The sequence below is a fragment of the Dipodomys spectabilis genome, unplaced genomic scaffold, assembly GCF_019054845.1.
Source record: "Dipodomys spectabilis isolate Male_0828 unplaced genomic scaffold, ASM1905484v1 ptg000136l, whole genome shotgun sequence".
NCBI lineage: Eukaryota > Metazoa > Chordata > Mammalia > Rodentia > Heteromyidae > Dipodomys > Dipodomys spectabilis.
This window is the reverse complement of record NW_024870813.1, coordinates 4,616,442-4,636,090: the sequence shown is the minus strand read 5'-3', so window position 1 is coordinate 4,636,090 and position 19,649 is coordinate 4,616,442. Positions and strand designations below refer to the sequence as shown.

The following is a 19,649-nucleotide window of genomic DNA, read 5'->3' as shown; positions in this document are numbered from 1 at the left end:
ATTGAAAATAAAATGTTTATAAAATATGATTATTACTATCTAGTATAATTTTTCCCTTATAGATAATTTTAATAGTTATTATTTTATGATGATTATAACAATAATTTATAATAATTAACTTATATTAATAATTTTGATGTATAGCTGCTTGTTATCTACATAATTCTTATGTGGCTTTCGTCCTGGTAATTCCTCCATAACATATCAAACACTAGTGATTTAAATATTCTGTCTCCCTGCTTCCATATTTGCTGACAATATTTCCTTGTATTTTGAGAATATCTACTTTCAAAAATTAATCCTTGGGGTCTGGGAAGGTGGCTCAGTGGTAGAGTGCTTGCCTTGCATGCATGAGCCCCTGGGTTTGATTCCTCAGCACCACATAAGCAAAAAGAAAAAAGCTGGAAGTGGCGCTGTGGCTCAAGTGGTAGAGCGCTAGCCTTGAGCTGAAGAGCTGAGGGACAGTGCCCAGGGCTAGAGTTCAGGCTCCATGACCGGACCCCCCCCAAAAAATAATAATTCGTTAGCTTAAGTTTCAAATATACAATTCAATGGATTCTGTACTGAAATTTGATTCAATTTAAAAATATTTTTATGTGATTTTCCTGAATTTAGGACAAGTACAAAAATAATTGCAATATTAAAATATAATTTGGAATATTTCTCTTTCACTATAATGTCAATCTATGTTTGAAGAAGTTCTTATCAACACAATATTTAGTAGGATATGTTATGTACAGGTTGGATTGCTATTTTAGCAAATATTTCTTCTGCACAGTGACAGAAAAGTAGTGGATTACCCAGAAATACATGCATATATATGTTAGCTTATAAACTCATAAGTAAATCATTTGGGTGGTATGCAAGTATGTACGAATGTATTAACTTAAATACTGTAAATTCAAGGAAGATCTCAAATAGTATAATCTCTCAAAAAAGCAAAATCAAAGTTCAGGAAAATAAAACACCAGGAAGTAGGTTCTCCAAAGAGGTGATAGGAAAGGGTTTAGATTAGAAGAGGAGAAGAGGATACAGAAAAAAAATCCAATGTATATCCTATAAAATTAAGAAGAGTGAAGGAAGGGTATGTAGGGGAGAGGTGGGTGAGAATGTTAAAAGGAGTGACATTGATCAAGATATATTATATTCATAAACTACTTTGTTAAATGACAAATCCTTTGTACAACTACTTAAAGATAACAATAAAAAGAAAAGATGTAGTAGATCAGGGCTGGACAGCTAAAGTATCAGCTTTGGAAAGTCAGAAGTATAAAAATTACTACACGAATCAAGTCCATTTTCTTTGTTAAATACAGATAGTTCTTCCTCTAGATCTCTATAAGTTGTATGAATGTATACAAATCTAGCATTATTTTATATTTATTTTTTATTATATTAAAGTAGTTATACCAAAAGTTTCAATTCAATGTCAGTTTATGACTATTTTGCATCTAGATTAATGTCACCTTTTTAATAATTCTCCTTCATTTTCCCCAAATACAATTTACCTAGTTCCATTTTCATATAAATATAATGAATATTATTCTCTTGCACACATAATGCAATGCTTGAGAACTACCTGCTTTATTGATGAACTACCTGCATTGATAGATATTATAAAACCAGGTAATTAATACGGCAAGCGGATATAGACTTCATTTCCAAAGGGCTTAATCTTAAGACTGGAATTTAGCCAATCTGACTATGACACAATTGAAATTATTCTCTCCCTTAGCACATGTCAACTTATGCACAACAGCCATGTATTTTGGTCCTTCAATGAAGAAAATAAAATGAGTTATATTCCTATTAGTTTTGTTTAGTTTTCCATATACTCTATTTATCCATCCTGTTTTTAAATATGAATACCAGATAACAGCATGAATATGCATAGTATTTTAATTATATAAATTATAAATGTGTAGTTTAAATTTTAATGATTGTAAAGATTTAGAGAGCCCTTTCATATATTCCATATTCTTTCTTTCTACTCGAGTAATTTAGGGAAAAAAGTGAGTCAGTGTACGGAGAACCTGAACAGAGCTTACAAAATATCATTGCCCATGACAATTCCCTCATTCTAAAGTGCTATTGGTCAGTCTTTACTACAGGCTCTATTCTTGAGAATATGTTCATTTTAAAAACATTAAATGTCCAGATCTAGGTGGTGGTGACTGTAATTGTAGCTATGCAGGACACTGAGGACCACTGTTCAAAGCCAGTCCTGGCAGGAAAGTCTATGAGACTCTTTCCAATTAACTATTGCAAGGTCTGAAGTGGAGCTGTGGCTCGAGTGGTGGAGCACTGTTCTTGAGCACAAAAGCTCAGGGACTGTACCCAGGCTGCACAACACACACACACACACACACACACACACACACACACACACACACACACACCACATGCACATCTAATATAATGGTAAGTTTGTTGTTTGTTTGTTTTTTGATTGGTCATGGGCTTGAACTCTGGGCCTGAGTGCTGTCCCTCAGCTCTTCAGCTCAAGGCTAACACTCTACCACTTGAGTCACAGTGCCATTTCTGGTTTTCTGAGTGTTTTATTGGAGATAAGAGTCTCACGGACTTTCCTGCTCCAGCTGGCTTTGTTCTTCAGATCTCAACCTCCTGAGTAGCTAGGATTGCAGGCATGAGCTACCAGCACCTGGCTTATGATAGTAAGTTTTTTACAATGACAAACAAAAATGGAGCCTCTAGTTTGTGTAAGAATACATCTCCTTTAGTGATGGTTTGGGATCCTTTGCCATATGAACTGAAGATAAGACAACACTTAGAGAAGATTCTGTGGTGCACAGGTTAGAGGAGGAAAAAGGCAAATGCTGGGAATGTATCTTGACAATTTGAACATATCCCCAGGCCAGGCCTTGTGAGAATGGTCACCAGGGTAGACAACATATTAGAAGGCAGAGTGGACAAAGTGGAAATACAAGTTAAAATTGGCAGGGGAATCTAGGGATGAGATCCAGCAAGACTCTTCTTCCCCTCCCTGAGAATGACTAGAGCCAAAAGTAGGACTCCACTTAGAGTATAGAGTTCTTAGAGGGGTAACGGAGAAGAATATTCAGAAGCTCTGGGGACAGTGGAGTTTGAGGCTTTTATCAGAATGAAGAAGAAACATTGGCAGCTACTTTCTAAAGGAATCAAGAAAGTCTGTATATGGACTCTCCAATAAAGTGATTGAGCAACGTAATCTACTAACATGTTATCTACTACAAAGAATGTTGAGTTGATGATCCAAAGATTTACCCCTGGTCCTGGATGTAAGTTGAAACTCTAATAAGGATCTCAATCCATCTTCCTTGGGGGAATTGGAATGGAGCAAAGGGCTGTGGATAAATTAATGTTCCAGAATCTGCTATGCTTTTCTCATATTTTTATAGGTGTGACATCAGAGAAACAATATAAGGTGTTGATGAATGGGTCAGCTCTGATAGTCTAATTGAGTTCTATACACATCATTCTTTCAGATGTTGAAAAAAACAACAGTTTTCAAATGTTTAAAAAGTTTAGAAGACAAAATAAAGCCAGTACTATACCAAATGATCTTCAGTTTCTTAAATCAAAGAGACTATCATAGGGGTCCATTCTGGGATATGGAAAGGCTTCCTTTTTTGATACTTTTTTTACTGTAAAAATACTGTACAGAGGGGTTACAGTTACATGAGCAAGATAATGAGTACATTTCCTCATGTCCTATCAAGCATTGTTGCCTCCTCCTTTGTTTTTCCCCTACCATCCCTTCCCTCCCACCTCCATGATACATTCCTCCCCCCACCGCCAACCCTGCATAATTGTAAAGTTTGTTTTTCAACGTAGTGTCTTGTGCATCTCATTGTTACAATGGGTCAACCTGTATCTCTATTTAAGCATTTTGTTTTTCCCTTTCCCTCGCCAAATTAGAAAAGTATATACACAAGATGCAGGGCACTGACATCAAATACAGTGAAAACAAGGGTTATACTGTGGGGGAGGAACATACAAAGCAACAAAAAAAAGCACATGGTACATTATAAATACATTAGAAACAATAGAAAGAAAGAAAAATAAAACACTTGTGTCCCTATCTTGGGGTTCATTTCGCTTAAACATCATCTTATCTGGTCATATGTACATAGCTTTTTACCTTTTTGCCCCATTTGTTAGGAAATGGAGAGGCTTGGAAAAAATTATATTAAGTGAAGTAAGCCAGGCCCAAAGACACATAGGTCCCATGGTTTCCCTTATTTGCAATAACTAGTATATGTCTGAGACAGAAGACTTCCTTTTTTTTAAGTGTCAGCTTTGTTTAGGTTGAATTTTGATGGCCCTAGTAAACTGGCTGATTGTTAGATGAAGGTAGCAAGTGTTGTTTGTTCAAATGAGTGTCCAGACCAACTATGGCATCCATGCTGAAGGCCAAATGTTCTGAGACCTTAGATGAAAATAAACTCACTTGCTTATTCATTCATCTCTCTACCACTCACCAAATGAGACTCCGGACCAGCAGTCCTGCTTCGGTTGGTCAGCTCGACAAATTGCCCTATTATAACAAGATGCTGTGAGTGGATGGCATGTCAGATTGTCCGACTCAGTAACACTGAAACAAACAACAGAAAATCTGAACTCATGATTTTTTTTTTGCTTCTTATTGTCAACCCTACCTGCTATTTATGAAATGTGTATCAGCATTCATTGATAAAAGTCAATTTTAGAATCCCTTTTTATTTCTTTCTCCTACTTAACACATGTATCCAAACAAATCTTTACATTTTTTATTTATTGTCCATCAAAATCACCTCAGTTTTTAATCTCCTTCATTCTACTGCCATAGTACTAAAGCTTTGCACCTGTCATAGGCTTATATTTATCATCTCTTAACCAAACTCTCTTTCCCTCATTAGCTATGGCTATTTTTAAGCAAATAAATTACTTGTTAAAATATTTGTTATGCCATTTTATTATAGTTAGTACATTTTTTTCCAATTCAGACATTTTATACTAGTCATTTGTGTTTTCTGTCTCTTTAATGAGACTATTAATTTTGTTGGTTTCTGGGATATTTGTAGTTGCTTGTTGAAGAACAGTTAGGATTTTTATGATTATAATAAAAATATTTTTTCCAAGTCAATCTAATGTTAGGTGTCTTCTGTCAGTATTGTGAGACTTTTTTTCATTAAGTTGTGATTTTATTTTAAATTTTAATCTGCCAAGCATAGCTTATTAGAGTGCAGGCCCAAAGGCAAGAAAAGTTTCTTTCCACCTCTACCTGCCAAGAAAAAATTCTACAAGTCCTACATTTTTTCTTTTTTTTTAATTTATTTTTTATTGTGAAAATACTGTACAGAGGGGTTACAATTACATGGGCTAGATAATGAGTACATACATTTCTTATCAAGCATTGTAGCCTCCTCCTTTGTTTCCCCTTCCCATCCCTTCCCAGCCTCCCCCTGCCCCCCCACCAAAGTTGTAAAGTTTGTTTTCGACATGACAACGTGTACTTCTCATTGTTGCAACTGGTCCACCTGTATCCTTATTTAAACGACTTGTTTTTCCCCTACAACACACACACACACACACACACACACACACACACACACACACACACACACAGACTATTTTTGTACATCTTAGTCTTCTGCTCTTAAAACGGAGTCTGACAATTTCTTTCTCCAGTTCACCCTAGTTATATCCCACTGAAGCCTGAGGCCCAGTGTCTTAGCAGGGACACCTGCCCCAGCTCCCACTGGTCTCTTATTTGTAGAGAAGAATGGCACCTCTTTCTCACATTCATTCTCCTTTACCTAGCAAAGTACTCCAGAGTGATCCATTTGAAAGGACTCTGGGGGTACATCTCATGTTTTGGAGTGTATAAGGAAAGCAATTAAAATGTCTGTGTAAGTAAGGAAGGGTCAGTATAAGAACTGCACCTCGAAAATTGAGTGAGAAATGTCCATAAGCTCTAAGTTTCAAAAGAGCATGTCAGGCAGTAAGAAGAGGTTTCCTTGGGGCAGGTGAGTAGAAGAGATACACCACCTGTTCTTCTGCTCCTGCTATGAAACTGAACAGGTTCCTCCGTCCCTGTGGACATTATCCATCTGTACTTTCAAATGCGGGCTGAAGCTGCTTCTGCAGTCCTCAGGAAAAAAAAACACCTTTTTATTTTATTTTATTTTTTTACATCTCCCTGGAGTCCACCTGGCATGGTTTGGGCTTATTTGTTACTGTTCCCTTCTCAATGTGGAGGAATGCAGAATGAGTGTCAATAAATCTGACTGTCAAAACTCAAATACAAATGTCATTACCATTCCACTTCACTGGTTGTTTTCAATGCTGAGCTCAACCTGTAACATTCCACAGTGTGGAGGGAAAACCATTCAGGTTCCTCACTGTTTTCCTGAAGAACAAACACAAACTAAAGGAACACTGGCCTTCTGCTTGGCTACGTAGCCACGAATTAACTCACCTGCTTAAACAGATGCATGCTGAGCCATTTTTGTGGGTTCTAGGAATATTTCCTGTGAGAGAAATGTGAGAAATTAGCCCAAGTAGATGTAACTAAATGTGCCTCATAACTTTTTCTTTTTGTTGTCTTGTTAGAATCAAAGGATGCAGCAGGGTTATTATGGTTGACTTCAATTGAAGCACATGCCTTTAGTTAATCATATTGTTTGGTGTATGTGCAGATACTGGGACTTGAACTCAGGTCCTGGGTGTTGAGTTTAGCCTTTTCTCTCAATGCTGACACTCTACTTGAGGCACAACTCCACTTCTGACTTTTTGGCTTCGTATAGTTCTTTGAAGAGAGTAATGATCTGAAAAGATATTAAAATCTTTTCGTACTTTCATTTCTTTCCCTTTGGGGGGGGGCTCTTTCTTTGTATATTACATAATGTCTTCTTAAAAAACTAATATTCATGCTGTCAAACAAATTTGTGGAGTTTTCTGCCATCATTTCTTTGAGTATTCTTCTTCTTCATTTTCTGTTCTCAGAACCTCTACTCTGTGTCAGAGTGACTGATGTTGCCTTTAAGATTCCTGTAGCTCACTTCACTTATATTCATTCTTCTTTATTTGGTCCCTCAAAGCATCTTAGGTCAATTAATTATCTCAATGTTTACTGACTTACTATGCAGTGTTTTCCATCAGGTAAAAATAATTCCTACATAATTATTGGTATTGCATTTTAAAATATTGCTCTCGTGAATTCATTTCAATTTATTTGGCTTTGTATAGTTCTTTGAAGAGAGTAATGATCTGAAAAGATATTAAAATCTTTTTTGTTAAGTTCAATATCTGATCCGCTTTCATACTTTCATTTCTCTCCCTTTTTTGGGGGGGGGGGCTTCTTTCTTTGTATATTATATAATGTCTTCATAAAAACATAAAACTTTAAGTAATAAAATATGGCAACTGCAATTCCAATTGAACTATTTAGGTTCATTGCTTTTTATTTAATTTCTTTTTCTTTTGTTTATTTCTTTTTTTATTTTTGTGTGAGTGTTGGGGTTTGAACTCAGAGCCTTGTGCTTTTGAATTTTAAAAAGCCTTGGCTTTTTCACTCAAGATTGGCATTGCCACGTGAACTACACATCTCCTTCTTGCTTTTCAGTAGTTAGTTGACAATTAGTGTCTCACAAAGTTTTCTGCACAGAGTGGCTTCAAACCATGATGATCACATGGTAGCTATCTGAGTAGCTGGTTTTATTTTATTTTTTCAGTGACTATTCTGAAATAAGTTTTGTATGTAGCTAACTATCTTATGCAGCAACCAAAGTCTTTTCTACATGAACTTAAGCATCAGCTATTCTTTTCTAAAGCATTCCTTTAGATAGATTTATCCACTAGGGCTCCCTTAAGCTGCCAAGCCTCAATGTGTATGACTTGGAGTGAGCCTGTAGTACTAACCGTTTACAGCTCTAATTTCCTTGCTCTTCTTACTTTTGCCTGATTAGTATCTACCACAAATGAATCATTAGGGCCTTCTTCTCTGCTTTTGCACAGATGTTCAAGATCCTTGGACATAGTTTTGGAAAAAATTCATAACCCACTCTAATATTTTCTCCTCATGTTTTATTTTAAAGTGTTTTGTGTCTTAAAAAAAAACAAAACAGGTTCTCATTGGCCTCCAACTTTTACTGTCACAGATAACAACAATATTAAATGATTTCTGCTGGCTGAAGAAATTCACCACTCCCCCTGGGAACAATGTTTTCCTCACTGAGCAAACTTTACATGGGGTCAAAGACAGTCCAGTCCCAAGCATGGGGAAATTTTAAGTATTAGTGCACAATGTCCTAGTCCGGAACTCTTTTTTTTAATTTTTTTTAACTGGTAGTGTATTATTCAGTTTGTTTTTGCAATTTTTTTATTGTGATTAAGTGATTACATAACTTTCACAAATTTCACAGTATTGTGGGATAGGGATACTTACAAACACATTCTAACCTTCATGGGACAAGCGGTCTTTACCGTGGTCTATAAAGTTTATGAGTTCTATGAGCTTTGACAATACAGTTATTTCTTCCACACTGGGTAATAGGTACATTCCTTTCCTTTTGCTTAGTATCAGCTGTTCCCTCTTTCCCATTCATTCCCTCCCTCCCATCGCTGCCATTGAGTTGCTTAGTTCATTTTAATCAATGCCCAGTGCAGCTGATGGATCCCGCTGTTGTATGTTTTCCCAGTTTCCCTCTGTTTCTGTGTCCTCCTTCTAGTTTCCCTCCGATGGGCACATATATACCATATATGTGGTCAGCAGCATGGGGTCATTTAGTAATGATTCGATCAGATGAGTGGAGGTCCTTTGTTTCTCTAGTCTTGTTTATTTTGTCATACCCTTGTGTGGCACTCTTGAAAACCTACAAACTCCTTTTATACTTTCTAATGTCTTCTTGGCTTGTGCCTTTCATAGTTCATGTGATTGTTCTATTGCGAGTTTTTTGAAGTGTTCCTACATAAGAAAGATGGGGGTGGAGTTTCTTTGAATGGTCCAAGCCTACTGTTCTCACTGCGAATAAGTTGCCCTAGAAATGTTGCATGCCTTTGATTAATTTGTAGAGTTCTGGAAAAGTCGATGGTCACAAAATTTAGCAGTATTCTTATTGAGCTTTTACAGAGAAGCAGATTGTGTGTGCGTGTGTGTGTGTGTGTATGCTGGTTTAGTGGCTTGAACTTAGGGCCACGTTGCTGTCTCTGAGCTGAGTTAAAAAGGCTAGCACCTTTACAACTGGAGACACAACTCCACTTCCAGCTTTTTGGTAGTTAATTGGTGATAAGCATCTCATGGAGTTTCCTGGCTGAGATAGATTTGAACCATCATTCTCAGATCTCAGCCTCATGATTACCTAGGATTACAGGTAGAAATTTTAATTTTAATTTTCTTTGTATCTTCAATTACAAAAAAATTATCAATACATCTTTAACTATTCCTTTTCTGTCACATTTTGCAACCTTCCAGATTCCTTCTGCTGAATATTTAAATTTTTTAATCCATTCTTCACTTCTGCTAGAAGATTTAAACTCCTTTTTTTTTTTTAGTCTTACTGCTGGATTCTGAACAAATTTTTAGTTTTTTTTTTTTTTTGGTCGGTCGTGGAGCCTGAACTCTGGGGCCTGGGTGCTGTCCTTCAGCTCTTCAGTGGAAGGATAGCGCTCTACCACTTGAGCCACAGCACCACTTCCGGCTTTTTTCTTTATGTGGTGCTGAGGAATCGAACCCAGGGCCTCAGGCATGCAAGGCAAGCGCTCTACCACTGAGCCACCTTCCCAGCCCCTTCTGAACAAATTTTAAACATTATCTTCCACCTTGCCAACTCTCCTGTTACACTGTGACTAGTTTTTAAAAACATTTTCCACAAATTTTAAAAGCTGCTAATATTTGATTGTTTAAAAATTGTGATCAGTACCACATTTTTCATCCTTTTTAGAATACCTTATTTCCTGAAAATAGAGTTGTTTTTTTTTTAGCATCCTCTCTTGAGACATTATTTCAGAACACTTAAAAGCCAGACCATTCTATCTAGTGTTTAGATATATTCTTCTGCATTTTCATTGTGATGGTGTATATGTGTGTGTTTGTGTGTGAGTGAGTACTAGTGTTTGATCTCAGGGCCTGGGCCCTGCCCCTGAGTTTTTGTTCTCATGGCTAGTCCTTTATCACTTGAGCCACAGCTCACTTCTGGCTTTTTTGACAGTTAGTTGGAGATTAGAGTCTCTTGGACTTTCCTGCCCTGCCTGGCTTCAAACAGTGATCCTCAGATATCAGCCTCCTGAGTAGCTATGATTACAGGCCTAAGGCATGGGCACCTTGTTCATCCTACTACTTTTGCTCACATTTTATTGGCTTTAAAAAGTCCAGAAGCCAAGTGTAACACTATCTGCACAATAAAGTACTTCTCCCAAGAGGATTAATGAATATTTTTTATATTATGATGTAATATAGTCTACCACTTTCTCTTTTACTTTTTTCCTATTTTTAGCTAAGTTCCAAACTTCTAGTCTCTGCTTTGGTTCTTCCAGAATTCTATGAGTTTGACTATGAACATGGTATTAAGCTTCTATTCTGTACATTTATGTCTTAATTTTTGCTCAGTTATCATTTGCGTTTCTTCTTTTCAGTCACAATGTTATGTGATTGGAGCATTGAGGGTGTCTCAAATAAAAAAAAATATGGCATAACATTGGGACGCAGAATAATATGCTTAAGAGTTTTGAGGATGTATGTGCAAATCTCTGCCAAGTCATGATTAAATCTCCTCTCCCTGCCCCCTTGACAAATTACTTCTTGGGAATGATGTTAGTTTCAGAATACAGAATATCTCCTGAGTCTGGTATGACATGGAATTTTTATAGTTTCTAAAGCCTTAGTGTTAACTGATCAGGTAGAATTTCCATGTAATTAAAATGTATTCCTCAGCTTGAAATGTTTTCTCATTAGTAAGTATAAACAAGTGTATATTCAGCTGAGCCATGCAATTTGGGGTTTAATAAAAGCCTGGTCTGTTCATTTGTTTACTCTGTTTATTCCCTAAAGGCTAAAGTGTTTGTGGCTGAATACAATGCCAAATAAACAGGATAAAGAATATTAGCTGTAGTCATGGCTTTGCTGCGGTGTTTCTGAGAGGTAGTGTTGGCTGTGGCCCAGAAGACTGCTGGGTAGAACAGAGCAAGTTGCCTTCAAACTTAAGCTTCTGACTGTCACAAAATGCAGCCAAATGTAGAGTATTATACTGTTTTTTTCAGAATGGCTCAAAGGAGCTCAGCCAGCTTATATTCAAATGACTCCCATTTCATCAACCTTTACATCTTGTGTGTGACCTTCCTCTAATGCCTATGGTCAGATGCTTACAGTCATTTAAATGGATCATTTGTGATTTACAAGATAATAGATCACAGATAGATAGATGATAGATAGAAAGATAGATAGATAGATAGATAGATAGATAGATAGATAGATAGATAGATAGATAGATAGATATAATTTTGTTTTGGCATTTTAAGTATTTTAAAATACTATTTAAAATAAATAAAAATACAATTATATTTAAATTTTTTCATAAAGGGATCAATAGGTAGGTACATAGGAAGATAGGTAGATAGGCAGGAGACAGAGAGGGAGAGGGAAAGAGAAAGCAGATAAAGAAAATTAACTTCTAATCTCCCCATCAGGAAATCACATCTCTCCAGGCAAACTCTCATGTAGACTCTAATTAATTTGTTCTCCACAGTTGGTCCAGAACAAAGGAAGAAAAAGGTAGAAAGACATAACAGAAGCACCATTAACACAGTAAATATGATTTGTAAAAATCATTTCTCATTTTGCAAAAATGACAGCTGAGGGAGCTCGAGAGCCAAACACTAGTAAAACTGTATGACCCCGCCTCATCCCACAAGCACAAAAGTATGGAGCAAAAGGGGAGAGGAAAAAAAACAAGAAAGAGAGGAGGACAGAGATGGGGAGGAAGAATGGGCCTTAGCTAACTCCCATATGAAGTAGTATTTTCTTATAAAGAAAAAGAAAGAAAAGCTAACTTAATATTGCAAAAAGTGACTAAGTTGCATTAAGAAGCAATGAAAACACAACATGCAACAGAATTAGGAAAAATTATAAGAAGAGTCATTTATTTAAAGAAAGATCCCAAAATAAAATTTATAAGACAAAGGTAGAAAAGAACATTTTTTTTAATTTTTATTTTTTTATTGTGAACATACTGTACAGAGGGGTTACAATTACATGGGCAAGATAATGAGTACATTTCTTATCAAGCAATGCAGCCTCCTCCTTTGTTTCCCCTTCCCATCCCTTCCCATCCTCCCCCCCCCCTGCACTCAATCCTCCCCATTCCCCCCACCTTCCACCAAAGTTGTAAAGTTTGTTTTCGACATAATGACTTGTACATCTCATTGTTGCAATGGGTCCACCTGAATCCCCATTTAAACGACTTGTTTTTCCCCTTCCCCTCCACAAATTATACCGACATCAAATACAGTGAAAGCAGGGGTTATACTGTGGGGGAGGGGAGAACATTTTTTTTAATGGTCCTGGGGACTGAATTCTGGGACTGGGTGCTGTGCTTGAGTTTTTGTACTTAATGCTAGTGCTTTACCTCTTGAGATACAGCTCTACTTTGGGATTTTAGTGGTTAATTGAAGATAAAACAATTTTGGACTTTTCTGCCTGGGCTGGCTTCAAATTGTGACACTTATATCTCATCTTTCTGAGTATCTAGGATTACAGGCGTAAGCTACCATGCCCAGCTGAACGAAACAAGTTTAAATTGTGAACGTTCTTGCCACTGTGACGATCTTAAATGAAAAACTTCAAAGAAAGACTAATTTAATTTATCACAGGGCTTTAGAGATTTCAGTCTGTTGTGATGGGGGGGGGGCATTTCAGGGCAGAGGAGATGGCATCATGAAAGCAGAGTGGAACAGTAAAAAGAAAGAGCCAAATATAGCCCTGAGCACTTATCCTGAGTAGCCTCCTTCCTCTGACCAGATGCCACCTTCCTTGGCTCTAACACCCTCCAGTGCTCTACTCAAATTTTAAATTCATCAGTGGATGAAACTATTTCCCCTTGGCTTGAATCTTCATGATCTACTATTTCTCCATGCTCCCTCATAGATATACCCAGAAATTTAGCTTGATTCGTTTCCTAGCAAGCCTCAATCCAATTGGACCATCAAAAGCAGCCATCACACCCATCTTAGTTTCTATTCCACACAGATGACCTTCTGTGACTCTTCTCTGTCCTTCCAAGTCTCCTACCGTTTGGTTTTCGCTCATTCTCATTTATGGGCTTGTCATCAGACCTATCACAGATGCAGATGCTCCGTGATGGCTTCTTGCTCAGTCTTCAAGTTGATTCTCTGCTCAGTGGTTACAGCAGCTTTGATAGCTGCACATGAAACTCTTGAATATGGTAGCATTGCCAACAGGCCATTCTATTCTTTCCTTTACTATTTATTTATTTAATAAGTTTTTTGTTGTCAAAATACTGCACAGAGGGGTTACAGGTACAAGAGCAAGGTAATGAGTACATTTCTTATCAAGCATTGTTGCCTCCTCCTTTTTGTTTTTGTACCAGTCCTGGTGCTTGAACTCAGGGCCTGAGTACTGTTCCTGCTCAGATAATTCTCTACTACTTGAGCCGCAGCTCCACTTCTCCTTTTAGGTAGTTTATTGGAGAAAAGAGTCTCATGGATTTTCTGCCTGGGCTGGCTTCAGACAGTTATCTTCAGATCCCAGTCTCCTGAGTAGTTAGAATTACAGGTGTGAGCCACCAGCACTGGCTAGGCCATTCCATTCCTGATTTGTTTACAAGACTATCCAGATATCTTTGGGTGTTTTGTTTGTTTGTTTGTTTTAACCAAAGGTCAGAGGGAGCAGTCCAAGTCCACCTAGTTAGTATTTAAAGTATCCCTCATTTAAAATTTTGTGGTCTGATGACCCATCCTTTCCCATCTCTCAGTAAGATTAAAAATTCAAAACAGTTTGTCTTCCTCACACTGCTTACATAACCAAACATCACTGTTCATCTCTGTCCTCTCCAAAGAGTCTCTCAAATCTCTTCTCCGCTTAAACTCACCGCTGCTGCCTTCACCCATCCAAGGCTCTGGAATGTGCTTTTTTGATAAATCACTCACCCGCTGTGATTTCACTCCGTCTTCTCTGTAAGTGCTGTTGCACACCTAAGTTTGGACACTTCCTTGGGGAATTATTCACAGAGAGAATATTGTGAATGCTGCCCCCTGAAGCTACACTTATTTCCCAGCTCTGACTTTTCTTTGAGGGCAATATATTCTTCACTTAGTTTTCTTCTCAGCACAGTTGAAAGAATTAAAAATTTTCAACAACAGACGTCAGCAGAAATTACAGTGCAATAACTGGTAAAACGATCACGACTGTGTGAAAAACAGGATGTCCTTCAAATTGTTTAAAGTGTCATTCTGTGGAAGTGTGTTGCTGTTAGATAACCTTTTAATATTCTTCTGTACAGGAAGCAATATCTTCGAGAACTTGCTGGGAAAAAATGAGCATAGCTCATTCAGCTCAGGAGTGACCGAAGGTTACAGTAAATTGAGATGTGGGTGAATTAAACAATGATGCAACAATAGAGAGGAAGGGAAAGGAGAGGAGAGAAGAAGAGAGGAGAGAAGGGGAGAGGAGAGAAAAGAGAAGAGAGAGGAGAGAAAGCAAATAAATGAATATGGCATTTCAACTTAAAGGGCTGAATTATGAAAGACGTGACCATGATGTAGCACATGGAACCAAAAAGAATGAGGCAGAGTTTTATAAAATGTACAATATTCCCTTTCCACAGTTTTATCTTCCATTGTTGCAAGTACACAGAGATAGTTATCATCTAAAAATATCAAATATAAAATTCCCAAAGTGAATGAATTGGAAGTTTTAAATCATGCTCCCTGTTCTCAGCAATGCTGGGAAAACAAATGGCCTCATCTATCTCTCCATCCCATTGAGGATAGAAATTATCCCTTTGTTCAGAAAGTCCATGCTGCAGAGTTAACCCATCAGTATTGCAAGGAATTCATCCCAAGAACTCCTTCTCATACTAAACTCCAAAGATGCTCAATCTTTTAAGTAATTGCAAATAAGTACCATATCTTCCAGTATACTTTAAATCATTTGTAGATGACTAATCATACCTAATATGGCTGCCACCTGTGCTCACACCTATAATCCTAGCTGTTCAGGAGGCTGAGATCTGAGGTTTACAGCTAGAGGCAGCCAGTGCAAGAGAGTCTGTGGGGCTCTTATCTCCAGTTAACCAGCAAAAAGCCAGAAGGAGTGTGTCTCAAGTGATAGAGCACTCGCCTTGTGCAGAAAAAGCTAAGGGCCAGAGCCCAGGCCTTTGTTTCAAAACAAAAATAAAAAGGATACATTGGAGAATGTGCTGGTGGATTCTTAATATACTGTTTGAATGTATCCATCCATCCACTATATTTAATCTCAGAAATTCAGAGGAGGGATTTATCCATGGTGTTATAATGAGGATGCATTAGGAATTCTAATTTCTAATTAGAACCCATGACTCAAATAGATAAGAAATGTGTAGGTGAAGAGGTGACTCCATATCTCTCCTTACATATTGGCAGTCTTGCCAGGAAACTGTGATTTCTCTGTCTTTAGGGTTGTGTGCAAGTGTACACAAATGTATTAACTGAAATATGGTAATTTCAGGGGGAATTCAATTGGTGTAATTTCTTACGGAGGGTAGCTTACAGTCCAACAAAAAGAAAACCAGAAAACAAGTATTTGAAAGGTAAGGGATGAGGTCAAGGGAAGGGGAAGAATGAAGAGAAGAAGAGAGGGGGGAATACAGTCATAAAACTCAATGCATATGCTACAAAATCAAGAACATTGAGGGGAGGAGGAGGGTGGGGAGAAATGGGTGAGAATGATGAAAATGACATTGACCAAGAGGCAGTAAACTCATAAATGGATTTTTTGGATGAAAACTCTTTTGTACAACTACTGAACTATGATAAATTTATAACTTAAGCAAAAAAAATGAGCTGATCCATTTCTACCTGGAATGGTAGAACCAAGGCCATTAACAGATGGCTCAGAACCTCCAACAATGAATGACATGTGGCATTAGAGAAGCGAAGGTCAGTCATCGTGTCACAAAGTTCTTCATGTTAGACTTTGTACAAATGAAAAACAGTTATCTTCAGCTGCCTTTGGCTGAGCTGCTGAGTGGCAGCTTGGAGTTGAAGATGACAGGTAGGTGGATGATGGAAAAGACCTTTACCTGGGGACAAACAGGGGTTACCTTTTAAGACTCTATTTGAAGAGTGCACAGAAAGTGTTGGGAGACACCTGCTCTGGAGGATGGATGTGATCCCGTGTCTCTGGGGTGTTTGTTTTCTTCATGTAATGTCTGTATGATGTGATGGTAAGCTTTGATTATCTGCTGGAGTAGAAAAGTGCAATTTAACCCTCAATCTGATGCATGGCTCTCTTGTGCTTTTTTTGTTTTCTGCTACCTTCATATCACCACAACTTCTCATTTGTGAGTTGCCTTGGTCAGTTTTTCAATATAGGAATGTGAAGCATTTTTTTGGTTTAAATTATGAAAATTCCACCATTAGATATAGGTTTAATTTCTTTCAAACATCATGATAAAATTGGCAGTGGTCAAGGTACTGGAAGGACCAAATCTGCAGAGGTACCTTCTATGAACTTGTTAAGTAAATCTTTTTTATGCCCTTTGTATGCTGGTACTAGGCCTCCAACTCAGGGCCACACATTCTTACTTAGCTTTTTTAGCTTAAGACTAGTGCTCTACCCCTTGAGTCATACCTCCACTACTGGCATTTTGCTAGTTAGTTAGAGATAAGAGCCAGTCAGATTAGTCTGCCAGGGCAGGCTTTGAACTGTGATTCCCTGACCTCAGCCTCTTGACTAGCTAGCATTACAGATATGAGCTGCCAATTCCTGGCTAAACAAATTGCTTGGGATCACAAGCATTTAAAAAATAACTGATTATTAAGAAGCTGGGAAAGAATCTAGATCACTGAAGACATAGAAGGAGTATTCTGTGTATTGTCATAAATAAGTCGCTTTTCCAATCAATGTCAATGTTAAAGTCAGCAGGCAGTATACAGTAGTAGAAAGTAGAAATGCAAAAGGATTTGAAGCTATTTTTCAACTTTATAAGTCAGCACATACAAGGCTACCCTGCATGATGTAACTGCAACAAAAACAAATATACCATTCATGGAGATTAAACTGGTAAACTCAGATTTAATGCACTGAAACGAAAAAGCTAGAGATTATAGGTACAGCTCAGGGTTCTGCATATTCTTGTTTACTTACAGTGCTTACTCACATATGTTGTTTTCAAGATGGAGATGTATATTCTTCACCTACTGAGTCCATGAAACACTGGAGTTAACATAGAAGAAATAGAATTCAAGAAGAAGTTTAACCACCAGGATCTTTCCTTGGGATGCTTTGAATCTCGGTAGTGATCTTCAGAGACTACACATAGTCTTGTTTCATAGAAGAAGAAAATGTAGAGTAGTCAGGAAAATAAACCATGTGAATTTTTTTTCCTACAGTACTTTAGTTTGAACTCAGGGCCTCTATGTATAAGGCAAGTCTGCTACCACTTGATCCAAATCTCAAACTCTTTGTGCTTTATTTTATTTTATTTAGATAAGATCTCACACTTTTGCCTACGGCAAACTCTGGCCAACAATTCTCTTACCTCCATCTCTTGCATAACTGGAGTTTCAGGAAAGCATTACCATGCCCAAACCTCAGTTTGGCTGTTAATGGAAAAAACTAGGATTCAAATAGATCTCCTAGAGGAACTAATCCAATATCTTCCCTCCAGAGAATTCTGACACCCAGGAAAGATCTGTGTTGAATGAGTATAAAATTACCAATGTGCTTAAAGAGAGGACTTGGTATGTTGCTATGCAGGTTAGTTTACAAGTTCATTTTGGAAGCATACAATCAGTATCCTTGCTAAATGCATATAAACGTTTTTGCACTTATTTGTGTGGGACTCTAAATGACAGCACAGATAAGAAAATCCGATTATCCATCCATCTCCTGATAAATCAATAAAGGTAACAGTTGCAGCCAGAGTATGCTTATGTTATCTTTGCTGAAAGGCACAGTTTGGAAACCCAATGATTGTGCAGTAATCTCATTTGTAAATCTTATTGTGTATAATCATTCACCTCGAAGGCTTTCTTTTCTGTTTCTTTCTTCCCTCCTTGAAGATTTCTAAAAATCAGAATCCCCGAATCTCTTGAAGACGGTTGGAGATGAACTCAGGGGTACTGATTAGATGTATTTGAACTACTCCAGGGTTGAAGAATGTGTCAAGACTTTGTTCTAGCATAAACACGTCTTATATGCTTGTGGGAAATCCTGGATTGTCAGTGTGTCCAGGATGTAATTGGATTTCCTTATCTAAGCTGTCTTTTAGGGCCCCACACAAACAAGTTGCAGAAGCATTTATTGAACCATCAAATGTAGGCAATAATCACTATCTCACTGGGTAATGGTGAAAAGTAGGATATAGGTACAAAACATTTAGCTTCTTAATTTGAACATGGTGAATACACAGTAAATGTTAGCTACAAAAATCTCCACCAAGATTATCGCTGTAATCACACATGGGAAAAATCATTTCTCACCAAGCACACCAGATCCCAACCTTTCAAAGGAAACCTTCTATGGAAAAAAAAAAAGGAAGCAGGAAGCATTAGCCGAGTGAGAATGATTCTTCTCCATCCATATTTAACTCTTTTTTGTCAACTACCATTTCATGTCTGGAGCTGGAAATGCAGACAGGAGATGCTTACAAGTTCCAGTCTTTCAGCTTGCCCTGTTAAATTTCTGGGAAAGTGTAAACTGCAAATTTTCTTCCTGAACCAACAGAGGGATGCATGCAAGAAACTCTTCATCTAACTTCCTGCTCTGTAGTAAAAGTGTTTCCTGGGTAGGGTTAGAGTATCACAGCTATTTTTAACTCAGCCCTGTCATTCTCCCTAGCTTCTCTGAAAATTCTTGCTTTCAGTCAGTACTAAATCTCTTGTCATTTTTGTGTAAACAAAGCTTCCGGAGGCCAGGCTAGAGACTGTGTTCTGATGATCCTGGAGCTGGCTGATAATGCTGTGGCTGGCTTCCTTGTTCCAATTGTGATGATTGATGAGTGAATGAGTTGATGAACCCACACTCTATATGGATTGTAACTTTAATTGACCAGATGTAATCAGACACTCTTTTTGATCACATTATCATCATCCATTTTCAACTCTGTCTCCGCTTTTCAACACTTCTTCCTAAATGACAATGTAAAAACATAGACTACTGTGGTTTTTGGTTTTGTCTTTATCAAGTTTGTCCCTCTGTGTTTTAAGTTTTCTTTTACTTTTCTTTCTTTCTTTTTAAACCTCATTCTCCTTTCTCAGTATTGCAAGGACCTACGTATCGTTCCAGGTCCAATTCAAACCTCATCCCCTGGAATACCTCTCCTTGCTGACCTCTACAAGATCAGGAACATTCTTTTCTTCATGATGCTTGTTCACAAGAGCAGTATTTATTCTTAGCTTTAGTAGCTTTCTCCCTTATTTTATACTCTTAGCAACAGTAGAGTATTACAAGG

The 19,649-nt window shown here is 37.6% G+C and overlaps 1 protein-coding gene across 7 annotated transcripts in view; it reads left to right on the top strand.

The window, feature by feature from the left end:
* The window catches only part of Nrg3 (neuregulin 3), a 1,012,378-nt gene that overhangs the window by 804,118 nt on the left and 188,611 nt on the right, over positions 1-19,649 (top strand). The gene's annotated exons all lie outside the window — the stretch shown is intronic.